Here is a 12,893-nt window from a genome sequence, read left to right on the forward strand (position 1 = left end):
CAGAAGGAAGGAGATGATAGCAGGAGTACCCCTAACAGCTGCAACCTCTAGGAGACCATCAGGATCAAGACCAAGCTGATCTCTCCAGCCTCTTCCAGAATGAGCTTCCTTCTCTCATGGGTCTCTCCTACTTCATCCCTGGGGTGGGAAGTAGGAAAGAGTCCCAACAGCTCTTAGGCTGAGACCCCCTTCTCCAGACACCTGTCCCACCTAGAATGACCTCCCCACATTCAGTGGCACACTCAGGAGGGCACAAATTCTCCTCCCTTCTCCAATGTACCCAGAGAGCCTGGTGCCCAACTTCCACAGGGGAATTAAGGGAGGAAGGGGGGGAAGAGTAGAGAAACGGGATTTAGTAGATGGCCAGGCGTACCACACTGTTCTTAATCCTTCTGGGGGTTACTGACCCCCTGGAGAATCTGAGACATCTGTGGGCCTCTATCTTAAAAAATGCACAACTCTCACTGCACTCTACATACAGACTGGAGTGTGCATACCCATGGACACTATCTTCAGAACCCAATACGGGGAATCAAATTAGAGGGATGAGTCAGATATTGAGCCTTCCCACGTCATACAAAATGTTTGGTTCATGAAGTCAGAAACCACTCAGAAGACACTGAGTTGAGCTGCAGACTCTTAACATATAAGGGGATGGTCAAGCACTCAAGAAATATTCAGCAGACTGGGATCCCTGGGTGGCGCAGCGTTTAGCGCCTGCCTTTGGCCCAGGGCGTGATCCTGGAGACTCGGGATCGAATCCCACGTCGAGCTCCCGGTGCATGGAGCCTGCTTCTCCCTCTGCCTATCTCTCTCTCTGTGTGTGTGACTATCATAAATAAATAAATTAATTTAAAAAAAAAAAGAAATATTCAGCAGATAGTTGGGAGCAATGGAATTAAAGCTTGAGTGAACTTACCTGAAAACAAGAGTTGGAGATTACCTACAAAAGGAAGACAGAAGGCACTCTAAGAGTAATGCGCAAAGAACACTGAGTCAGGGCCCCTAGAGGTGTGAACTGCCTGTGAGGAGAGGGTGCAAGGTCAGCCCAAGAGAGGGAGGTCTATAAAAAGACAAAGAGGTAGAACATCTACATCCTCCTAGAAGCCATGGGTAAGAATCCCCTCCTAGCTTCACATCGAAAATCTAGGGCTCATACCCTTTGGACTACATGACACAGAGGGAGGAGAATCTTGCACTGTGTGGCACTTCATGTCCCTGAAGGGTCATGATTTGGGGCTCAGTTTTGAGTGAGCAGTTTTTTTTTTTTTAAGATTTTATTTATTTATTCATGAGAGACACAAAGAGAGAGGCAGAGACAGAGACATAGGCAGAGGAGAAGCAGCCTCCATGCAAGAAGCCTGATGTGAGACTCGATCCCAGGACTCTGGGACAATGCCCTGGGCCAAAGGCACACGCTCAACTGCTGAGCCACCTAGGCATCCCTTGAGTGAGCCTTGGCAAAGCTTTCACAACTTCTTCACTGAAAAGATATACAGGAGCAACCCCCTTCAATCCAGGCATCATAGTCAAAAGGTCTCAAGTAAAGGAAATGATCAGCAAAAGCCAGCATATGGGATCCTAAAGATAAATGACAGTTGCTGCAACAAAACTACAAGAAAAATAGAATGAGCATATATAAATTTAAGAAAAAGAGATACCTCAATCAAATGTAATGTGCAGACTACTTATTTGGATTCTGATATGAACCAATCAACTGTAAAAATATTATTGGAGAGACGCCTGGGTGGCTCAGCAGGTCCGGGGACTGAGTCCCACATCGGGCTCCCTACATGGAGCCTGCTTCTCTGTCTGGCCCCCCCACCAATGTGTCTCTCATGAATAAATAAAATCTTTAAAAAAAAATTACTTGAAAATCAGAGACATTTGACCATAACCAAATGTTTAGGTGGGGAAAAAAGGTATTATCATTGTTTGTTTGTTTTTTTAAGATTTTATTTATTTATTCATGAGAGACACAAAGAGGAGGCAGAGACGCGCAGAGGAAGAAGCAGGCTTCCCGAGGGAAGCCAGATGTGGGACTCGATTCTGGGACCCCAGCATCATGCCCTGAGCCACAGGCAGATGTTCAACTGCTGAGCCACCCAGGCGTCCCTCATCATTGGTTTCTAGGCAGAATAATGGTATTGTAGATACCCTGGGCAGCTTCTTATCTCTTAGAGATATGCAATGAAATACTGATGGAAAAACTACATCCTGGGACTATGCCACCTAAAAAGATTCAGGTTTTGTTTTTAAGATGGAGGAGACAGGCAGCGAGATGAAACAAGATCAACTAAGAGTTTGTAACTCCAACTGGTGATGGATGACAAACCAACTGTTCACCAGTTTAAGAGACTGTCCTTTCCTTCAAACTCTGAGGTGGATTGCAAATCCAATTTTGGGGGGGGAAAGGACTTTTTATTTTGTTACCAGAATATATTGCAAAATATAATACTACTTGTTACTTTTATTACTCAGTATTCACACAGGCAAAAATATAATTATTTAAAAAACAAAAACATGCTTTAAAATGTAATCACACAAGAGAAATCATCTGCTTACCTTCCACTGTACAAAAACATGTTCAATTTGTTAGGGCGATTACTCACTAGGTAAAATAACTTCACTTAAAGGGAAAATTCTTCCCCAGAGCATCCTCTTTATGAACTAAACAATGGAAAATTTTCACCTCAGCAAGCTGGCCTTGGAGGCTCAGGCTCAACCCTGTTGCCTAGATACCAGTGACATCTCCAGTGCTTACAGAAGGCTCTGGCACCTCTCTGCAAGGGAGCCTGGCTAAGGTTCATCAGTCAGCAGTTGCTCCTTCCTTCCACATTCCACTGCTATGACAGACAGAGGATGGTATATGGTGTACTGGTCTGCCATTTGCGAAGCCCCAAAGCACAAAAGAACTCTATTCCATCTGCAAAAGTGGTTTTTACAATTATATCAACTCTGGTGCTGGTTCTTATGTACTTGATTTCTAACAATTCCTGTGAATTCTAGTCTAAAGTCACAAAGCAAATAGATCAGTTGGAATAAGAGTGAACAGTTCAACTGACTTTTTCTCCAAAGAAAAAGTTACTAAGATCAACTGGCTTTTTATGTCAAATATGATAAAGTATTCATTTCACCAGCTTCTAATTCTGATAGTGGCTTAAGTTAAAAGAATAACACCCCCCCACCGAAACTTCTTTTTAAAAACTTAACACCAGGCTACAGGATGCAATTATACAAACCTCACAGCAGCAACACATGTAAATAAGCACCTGAGTTTGCTTAAAATGTAACCCTGCTTAAAATGCAAATACTGCAAACATTTTAAATACTAGAATTCATCAAAATTACTGTAATCATGGTGCTTTATTAAAAAAAAAAAATCACAAAACTGGTGAACTGCAACATTTTCGTTACCACTTTTCAAAAGTTTCGACAACTATTCTTTCCAAAGACCTTATTCTTGTTTTATGTACCTTTAACTACCAAAATGTTTCATTCCAAGCAGTAACTAGTTCTATTTACCCGGGATTTAAGAGCACTTGACTGTTTTCTACATTCTGTTTTCACAACACTTGAGGGCTCTTTTTTTTCTGCAAGTGCAGCTTTCTGGACGTAGGAAACCGAAGGATACAAATCATTAGGATAGGAGGCAAAAGCAGTCTTGAAGCAAAAGAGAAAGAAATGAAAGCTCCACCCACGGTGAAGCTTACCACTATTAGAGAAGACATCCTGTGATCCATTTTAGGACTTTTTTTGGAGAAGATGATGTGCAGATTTCCTCACCAGCGACCCGCTGACAGGCCCAACTGGCATTCAACGCTCAAAATGGCTGCACATCTGCCAGCCAGGTAGGCAGCACCTGAGGCGGTGGGCTGGCTCCTCCACTCAAAGGCTCGAGGAGAACCCCCCCACCGCAGTAACCCGGGGGCCCATGGGTAGCAATGACACAGGAGATCTTTCCCCCACGAAGACCTGGAGGAAACCTTCCCAGAGAGATCCTGCACCGCCAAAACACCCGGGAGACCCCCTCGATGACCAGAGAAGATTCTGCCCCTCAAAATCCGGGACGATATTCTCCACCCACCCCATCCCCGCCCCGAGTAACCTGAGGAAATAATGCCTTTCTCAAATGACCGGGGGATATCCGGCCCCACGAAGACCCAGGGACATCTCCCCGCCCCCAGGACCGCGAGAGAGCCCCACCCCAAATAACACGGGGACACCCCTCATGACCAGAGACCGCGCCTGCGGACGGCCCGGAGACCCCCCCTCTCCCAAATCTACCTGGGCGGCAGAGCCACAGGCTGCACAAGGCGGGGATCACCTGCGGCCTCAGCCCGTCCCGCGGCGCTTCCGTCCTATTGTTTCTCTCCCATCAAGATGGCGGCGGCCGCGTCGAGCCCCGCCCCCCGCGCCTCGCTCCCGGAGCCCCCTCGCTATTGGCTCGCCCCGGAGCCCGGCTCGCGGACTGGGCAGCGCGAAAAGCGCTGTTGCTAGGGCGCCGGGATCGAGGTAGCGGCTTCCGGGAGGGGCGGGGCACGGGGCGGGGCCAGAGATGCTGCGGGCCTCGCTTGCCTTCCAAGGGGCAGGATGGCCAGGCAGGTTAGGGGGGTGATTGGGTGGACAGATGGGCTTTGTGTTTGTGGGTGCAATGAGGGATCCCTGGGTGAACGCATGGCTCAACCACTAGTCCCATTTTTCCAGAGTCCGGGGTGGGGTTCCCGGAGTGTGGACTTTTCAGGGTTAACATTGAGACAGTCTGCAGCAAACTGGGAATTTCGTCACCCTAGCAGATGGATGGACAGAGGACTAGATGTGGATGGATGGAAAGATGGACAAAAGAGGGACTGTAGACGGTGAGTAAAGGAATGGTTATATGCACAGGTGAATAGATGACTAGATAGAGAGGGGTGGACGCAGGAATGGCTGTAGAGTCCTCTGGGGACTGGTGGATGACCCCGTGCCCACCCTAGGTCATACCAACCTCCACACTGCAGGGCTTGTGTGAAGCGCATTTGCCTTGGGTCCTATGGGTTGGCCAGAAGGGCTCCCACCTGAGTGGATGTCAGTGTGGCTGGGAAACTCGAGGGAGGAGGAAGGTCGTACTGAAGTGGGCAGAGCCTCCCACCTGATCTCTGTTCTCTCTGTAAGGGAGGCCCACGTTGCTGCATGAGCACTGAGGGCGGCAGAGGTGTGGACACATGCATATGCTTATTCACTCAACAGGTATTTGAGACCCACTTTCTGTGCTGGAAATATAGCAGTGAACAAAAACAGTTAAAAGAAATATATATGGGGTCTGCTTTTACGGGAATGGTTAGGAAAGACTTCCTGTGACCAGCTGGCCTCTCCTCTCCTGTGTGTTTCAGGGCTCCTCATGCTTACTTCTCACCTCACTGGTTCCTCCTCTTTGCTTCCTCTCTCTATCTATATTATTTCTCTCATAACTTATCCAGGTTCGTGGCTTCCAATTCCACCTACACATCCATCACTCCCAAAGGTGTATATCCGGTCCAGATCCTACCTGAGTGCCAGACTCAATGCCCAGCTGTAAACTAGGCATCTGTACTGACTTCCGCTTGGCATCTCAAACTCACTGTGTACCACCCTAGCTCTGGCTCGTCCTCCAAATGCACTCTACCTCTCCTCCCCCAGCTCAAAGGGATGGCTGCTTAGTCTTTTCTATTGCTCAGACTAAACACGTCCTGCCTACTTTCCCACTTACATTTAAGAAGTCCTATTCCTGGGCAGCCCCAGTGGTCCAGCAGTTTAGCGCTGCCTTCAGCCCGGGATGTGATCCTGGAGACCCGGGATTGAGTCCCACATCTGCTTCTCTCTCTCTCTCTCTCTCTCTCTCTGTCATGAACAAAATAATAAATAAAAAATTTTTAAAAAGAAGTCCTATTCCTTCCACTGCATCATCTATACAGAATGAGAGCACTTCTTGCCAGGTCCATGGCTTCCACCCAGTCCAAGCCACCACTGTCTCCCTAAGGCAATGTCACAGTCAACTTCCAATCTCCTGCTGCTGCCCTTGCCACCTTTAGTGCATTCTCTACACATTAGCCTGTGAATACATAAATCAGAATCGCTCCTGCCCTGCTCAGAACCCTGCAGTAGCCCCTCCCCAAGAAAAACTAAAAGCTTGCAGGAACCTTATGATTCCCCATTACCTCTCTGACTGCATCTCCTTTCTTTATCTCCAGCCCCACTGCTCAGCAGCCCAAAGTTGTTTATATATCACACCTCATGCACTCTCCTAGCCCAGGGGCTGGGCTCTGGTTGTTTCCATACCTTGAATGCACTTTCCATAAATTTTCCCAGGACTGTACCCTAATACCCTCAAAGCCCTTCATTTCAGACTGCAACTTGCACCTTTCAACCAGCACATGGGATCACTTTTATCCCTTTTCCCTGCTCTACTTTTTTCCATAGCAGTTACCTTTGTTATGGAGGCATTTCTTTTTTTAAGATTTTATTTATTTATTCATGAGACACAGAGATAGAGAGGCAGAGGCATAGGCAGAGGGAGAAGCAGGCTCTCTGTGGGGAGCCCAGTGTGGGACTCGATCCCAGGAACCCTGGATCACTACCTGAGCCAAAGGCAGTTGCTCAATCACTGAGCCACCCAGGTGCCCCATGGAGGCATTTATTATCCTTATATGGCATTGCCTGGCTTTCTCCACTAGAATAAGAGCCCTGTGAGGTGAGAATCTCTCTGTTTTAGTCACGGATATATCCTGAGCACCTCAAATACCAAGTAAGCTCCAGAAATACTTGTTGGCTGACTTGAATAAGACGGATGCCATGGGATTTTAAGTGATAAGTGGTATGGAAAAAAATTTAAATGGGGCAGCAGAAGGTTGGAGCAGAATGAGAGTATCCCCGATCAAGGCTATTCCTGGGTCAGGCCCAAAGGCCCCATACCCAGCAGGATTGCTAGGAAGCCCAACCCAGCTTCTGCTCCTGTTCCCTGCTATAGCCACAGAATAAAAAAGGGCCCAACAGGCACCGTTATTCAAGCCTTCACAGGCAAGCACTTTCCCACCTTCCTCTGCCCACCCACTCTCCCATTCCAATAATCTTGTGTTTGGGGTTGAGGGTTTCCCTGGGGAAGACATTAATTCACTCTTAGATTTCTTCCGTAAGTGCTGACCTGTGCCTGACACTGGGTACATAGCAAGAATGGACACAGAAAGAATTTGAATGATTGTTACAGAATCCTTGCCCCATAGTGAGGAATATGGGGAAATAAAGGATGGATACAACAGTAAAACACAACAAAACAGAACAAAAAAACAGCTTAAGGGGCAAGTGGGTAACTCAGTTAAGCATCTGCTTTCAACTCAGGTCATGATCTTAGGGTCCTGGGATCAAGCCCTGTATCAGGCTCCCTGCTCAGTAGGGAGTCTGCTTCTCCCTCTTCTTCTGCCTCCACCTCCCCCACCCCCACCCCCACCCTGCTGCTTGTGCTCTCTCTCACTCTCTCTTAAATAAATAAATAAAATGTTGTTTAAAGACTCTTAATTATGAGCAGTGTGAATAATGGAGAAAGGGAACCAAAGTTATATGCAGAGTATGGTGCTTACATCCAAGGCAGCAGAAAAGGTATAATCTGAGAAGGGGACATCTGAGCTAACATGAACCTAAAGGCATAGCTGAGCAGGGAAAGATCTAAGAAAAGTCAGTCCTGGAAGGAAGCATAGCAAGGACAAAAACCCCAAGGACAGAACAAGTTTGGTATGTTGGAGGAATATGAAGAAGGTGCCTTGGTCTACTGGAAGAAATCATTCAGAGCTAAATGGAAAGCTCAAAGGCATGAAGGAAAGACTGGAGATCTGGAGGCCAAATCCAGGAATCCTGTTGTGCAAATAGGAATTCCAGAAGGAGAAACAGGGATGGATGAAATAGAGGCACGAACCAAGTGAATTACAGAAGAAAACTTTTCTGACATGAAGAAAAAGCTGTGCCTGTAGATGGGAGGTACTGACCTCTTTCCCAGGCAGTATGGAAGGGAAAGACAATAGTAAATTCTTAAGTAGTAAATGCTTAACCTCCAGTGAGAAAGAGAACATTGTACAAACTCGAGATAGATAGAACAAGTTACCTACCAAGGAGGAAGGGTCAACTAGCTTTAAACTGTCCCCCATAACATAGGTAAATTATCTGTTATCTATACCTAGTGAAGGGTCAGTCCTCATGCCTGGAGGGGGAAGGTAGCCATTAATGGAATGGAAAAAAGTAGTAGAATTTCCAAATTACCAATGGAAAAAATGAAATGAATGACAGCTTTAAAGAGAGAAAAGAGGAAAGTAGTATGTAGTTGGTAATTTCATGTATTTCAATTGAATAAAAAGATAAAATCACAAAGTATAAAATAACAAACATAAAGGAATTATGGAATGAGCAAACATCTTTGTCACACTAAATAACTAATTAAGGATACGCTGGATCCCCCCATTAAAGACAGAGACTGGGTTAGAAAAAAAAAAAAAAACAGACCTATACTGGTTATAATAAAGATACTTGAAACCACAAGAAAAGATTGAAAATAAAGGAGTTGGCAGAAAGAAAGATTAGGCCTGCACAAAGTAGAAGATAGCAGGAATAGCTACATGACACCAGAGAAGGTAAGATTTAAGGTGATATGCATTGAGAAAAATGGAGAGGCACATTATTTAACAAATGCACAGTTTATGAAAAAAATATAAAAGGTAAAATATTCATAACCATAACCTACACCAGATACTAAAACTACTTTTTTTTAAATCGGAAACTAGACAGGTTTGGTATTAACACTATTATCATTACACAATGCTTTAGAGTTGTAGCAAATAAAGAAAATGCAATGTTATAAATATTGAAAAGACAGAGATTGCACAGTCTTTTTAGTTAATGTCTTGATTGGAAATCAGAAAATCCAAAGGGCTTTCTTGAAAACTACAATTATTTTTTTTAAGATTTTTTTTTTTTTTAAGATTTTATTTATTTATTTGAAAGAGAGAGAGATAGCAAGAGAGAGCATGAGTAGGGGCAGGGGAGAGGAAAAAACACTCCTCCAAGCATAGAGTCTGAATGGGGGCCCAACCCCAGGACCCTGAGATCATGACCCAAGCCAAAGGCAGACACTTAGGCTACTGAACCACCCAGGCACCCCTTGAAAACTACAGTTAATAAGAGAAACTGTTAAGGTGATAAATACAAGAAAAATATATTGAAGATTCACTACAGGGGCACCTGAATGGTACAGTTGGTTAAGCGTCCAACTCTACTTTTTTTTTTTTTTTAAGATTTTATTTATTTATTCATGAGAATACACAGAGAGGAGAGAGAAGCAGGCTCCCTGCAGGGAGCCCGACATGGGACTGGATCCCTGGTCTCCAGGATCACATCCCGGGACTGAAGGCGGCACTAAACCACTGAGCCACCCCGGCTGCCCAAGCATCTGACTCTTAATTTCAGTTCAGGTCGTGATCTCAGGGTTATGAGATCGAGCTCCTCATCAGGCTCTGCACTGGGCATGGAGCATACTTAAAAAAAAAAATTTTTTTAAACTTACTATAAATAAGCCCCTAGAGGGATCCCTGGGTGGCGCAGCGGTTTAGCGCCTGCCTTTGGCCCAGGGCACGATCCTGGAGACGCGGAATCGAATCCCACGTCGGGCTTCCAGTGCATGGAGCCTGCTTCTCCCTCTGCCTGTGTCTCTGCCTGTCTCTCTCTCTCTCTGTGTGTGACTATCATAAATAAAAAATAATAATAATAATAAGCCCCTAGAAATCAATAAAGTTGAGAAAAACATTCAATTAACAATAAAAGAACTATAAAATACTTAGGAATAATTTATTATGAAAGGTATAGGAATTGTACTTGGTGGGAAATTTCCTATAGGAAATCACGCTAGGAGTCTGAGAGGTCAGGGAATGGGGTCAGGATTCATTCATCACTTGAGACTGGACACTTGCCACTGGATAAAATCTGGATTTATTAGCAAAGACGAAGGAGATAAAGGACTGTGAGGCAACCAACAGAACCTCAAAACATGAAAAAAATGGTCCCATTCATCAGAAGGCAAGGAATGTGAGTCAGAGTAAAAATGTAACAATGACAAAACTATGGAGAGAATAAAAAGATCAGTGGTTGCCAGGGATTTGAAGGAAAGAGAGAGATGAATAGGTGGAACACGGGATTTTTTAGTGCAGTGAAACCCTTCTGTATAATACTATAATGGTGGATACATTTCATTATACATTTGTCAAAACCCATAGAATGTACAACAAAAAGAATGAACTCTATGTAAACTCTGGACTTTGGTTGCTAATGGGTCAACATTGGTTCATTGATTGTAACAAATATACCACACTGATATGGGATGCTGATGGGGAGGGAAGCTGTGTCTTGGGCCAGGGAGGGGGGATATGGGAACTCTCTGTACTTTCCCTCATTTTTGCTATGAACCTAAAGTCACTCTTTTAAAAAACACTATTAATTTTTTAAAAAAGAAAAATGAGTTGTCACTTTATATTTAGTAGACTAGCAAAAATTAAAAAGGGTTGCACCAACTCTTCTTTCCAGTATGTAAGGAAAAGGATTCATCCAAACGTTCTTGACAAAGGTGACTGGTTACAGCCTTTTTGGAAAGCAATTTGGCAAACTCCAGTAGAATAAAAATGCATACACTTTTGGGCTCTATAATCCTAAACTTTTTGGATTCTCACTTACAGAAATAAAAGCACTAATAAGGGCACCTGGGTGGCTCAGTGGTTGAACAACTGCCTTTGGCTCAGGTCGTGATCCTGGGGTCCTGGGATTGAGTCTTACATCAGACTCTTACAGGGAGCCTGCTAACCCCTCTGTCTGTGTCTATTCCTCTCTCTGTGTCTCTCATGAATAAATAAATAAAATCCTAAAAAGAAATAAAACAATTGAGATGTAAGCTGTATGGTCAGGGACATTTATTCCTACATTATGTGTAGTGGGAAAAAAATGCAAAGTGATGGCCTATCCATAAGATCATGATTAGAGACATTTTGGTACCTCTACACTGTTCTGGCTACTATGCTGTGTAAAAAAACTACCTAATAGTGGCTAAAAACATTTATTTTGCTCACAAACCTGTCATTTAAGCAAGATTCAGTGGCGACTGTTCTTTGCTACATCCCAGTCTGGGCAGCTTGAAAGCTGGGGCTGAAATCATCAGAAGATCCCTCACTTGAAGCATGTTTGATGGTGGCTATCAGCTCAGGCTTGAGCTGAGGCTGGAACACCCACATTGGCCTCCGTGTGCCTGGGCTTCCTCACAACACGGTGGCTAGGTTCCAAGGATGACTGACCCAAGAGTGAGGAAGGCAGGTGGAAGCTGTATTGCCTTTCTAACCTAGACTCAGAAGTCACACTGTCATTTCTGTCTCATTCAATTCTTTAAAAGCAAAGTCGCTAAAACCAGGATGTAGGTTCAAGAAGAGGGAAATTAGACTCCACCTTTTGTGGGAGGAGTATCATAGAGTTTGGGGACAGGTTTCATGTCACTATCAAAAAGAAGGAACTAGGCAGCCCAGGTGGCTCAGCGGTTTAGCGCTGCCTTCAGCCCAGGGCGTGATCCTGGAGACCCGGGTTCAATGAAGTTCCACGTCAGGCTCCCTGCATGGAGCCCGCTTCTCCCTCTGCTTGTGTCTCTGCCTCTCTCTCTCTTTCTCTCTCTCTCTCTCTCTCTCTCTCTCTCTCTATATATATATATATATATATATATATATATAATGAATAAATAAATAAAATCTTAAAAAAAAGGAGGAACTAGAATAAGTTGAGAACTTGCAAGAAGTTGAGATGAGTGAGAAAGGAAAGATGCAGAAAAGTGTGTACAAAATGATCTCATGTATGCAATAAAGACAAACCATTCTGCGTAAATATACACTTGACACTCACAGATTTGAACTCCACTTATTTGCATATTTTCCCATAAATACAGTACAGTATATTTTCTCTTATTTTCTTTCCTACTTTTGGTAAGAATACAGTATATAATACATATAACATACAAAACATGTTAATTGACTGTCTACATTATTAGTAAGGTTTCTAATCAACAGCAGGGTATTAAGTTTTTGAGGAGGCAAATATACTTAATTTATTTATTTGAGAGAGAGCAGAGGGGGAAGGAGAGGGAGAGAATCTCAAGCAGACTCCCTGCTGAGTACAGAGCCCGACCAGGGGCTTGATCCCAAGACCCTGGGACATGACCTGGCTGAAACCAAGAATCGGACACTTAACCTACTGAGCCACACAGGCGCCTCAGGGAATATGTATCTTGTAAACATGGGTTTCCAGAGAGTGATGGTGATAAGGGAGAGGCAGGGGGTAAACAAAAGAGGAAAAGATAAAGACTGTGCTAAAACCCAGCAGTTAGGATAGGTTCTCCCTTATGACTTTAATTATAGGTGTTTATTATATCGCTGTATGAAGAAAGTGTATCTATCTATTTATTGTTGTTGTTGTTTTTAAGTAAGCTCTACACCTGGGGCTTCAACTCCTGACATGGAGATCAAAAGTCACATGCTCCACCAACTGAGCCAGGCAGGTGCCCCAAGAAAGTAGTTTTTCAGAGAGGCATGTTTAGGTGGTAAGGATCAAGAAAATTAAGGTAATGACCACCTTACCTTAGAACTCGGGACAGAGCCGGGAAGAATGACTGGAGAGCCACAGAGGCAGCCACTATAGATCACCAATGATATCCTTCACCTGGGCTCTGTTTTGAGTGTTTGGCCTGTGAGAAATCATTAAGCAGAATGTCTTTGTTTTAGGCACCTTCCTATATATGTTATAGTCCACACTTCAAAAAAAATTTTAGGGCAGGTCTGGTGGCTCAGCGGTTTAGTGCTGCCTTCAGGCCAGGG

The 12,893-nt window shown here is 44.3% G+C and overlaps 1 protein-coding gene across 3 annotated transcripts in view; it reads right to left on the reverse strand.

Moving 5' to 3' along the window:
* Positions 1 to 4,434, reverse strand: part of IP6K2 (inositol hexakisphosphate kinase 2) — a 31,673-nt gene extending 27,239 nt beyond the window's left edge. Inside the window, exons 1-2 of one of the 3 annotated variants that reach the window (XM_041762589.1) lie at positions 4,288 to 4,407; positions 920 to 943 (exon numbers count right to left, since the gene is read on the reverse strand). The gene's annotated coding sequence lies outside the window, so the exon portion shown is untranslated. Of the gene's footprint in view, positions 1 to 919; positions 944 to 4,287 lie in introns of all 3 variants that reach the window. The other 2 variants (XM_041762588.1, XM_041762590.1) reach the window with 2 other exon arrangements.
* Between the last annotated feature and the right edge of the window lie 8,459 nt (positions 4,435 to 12,893).

Source organism: Vulpes lagopus, chromosome 7 (assembly GCF_018345385.1).
Source record: "Vulpes lagopus strain Blue_001 chromosome 7, ASM1834538v1, whole genome shotgun sequence".
NCBI classification, from domain to species: domain Eukaryota; kingdom Metazoa; phylum Chordata; class Mammalia; order Carnivora; family Canidae; genus Vulpes; species Vulpes lagopus.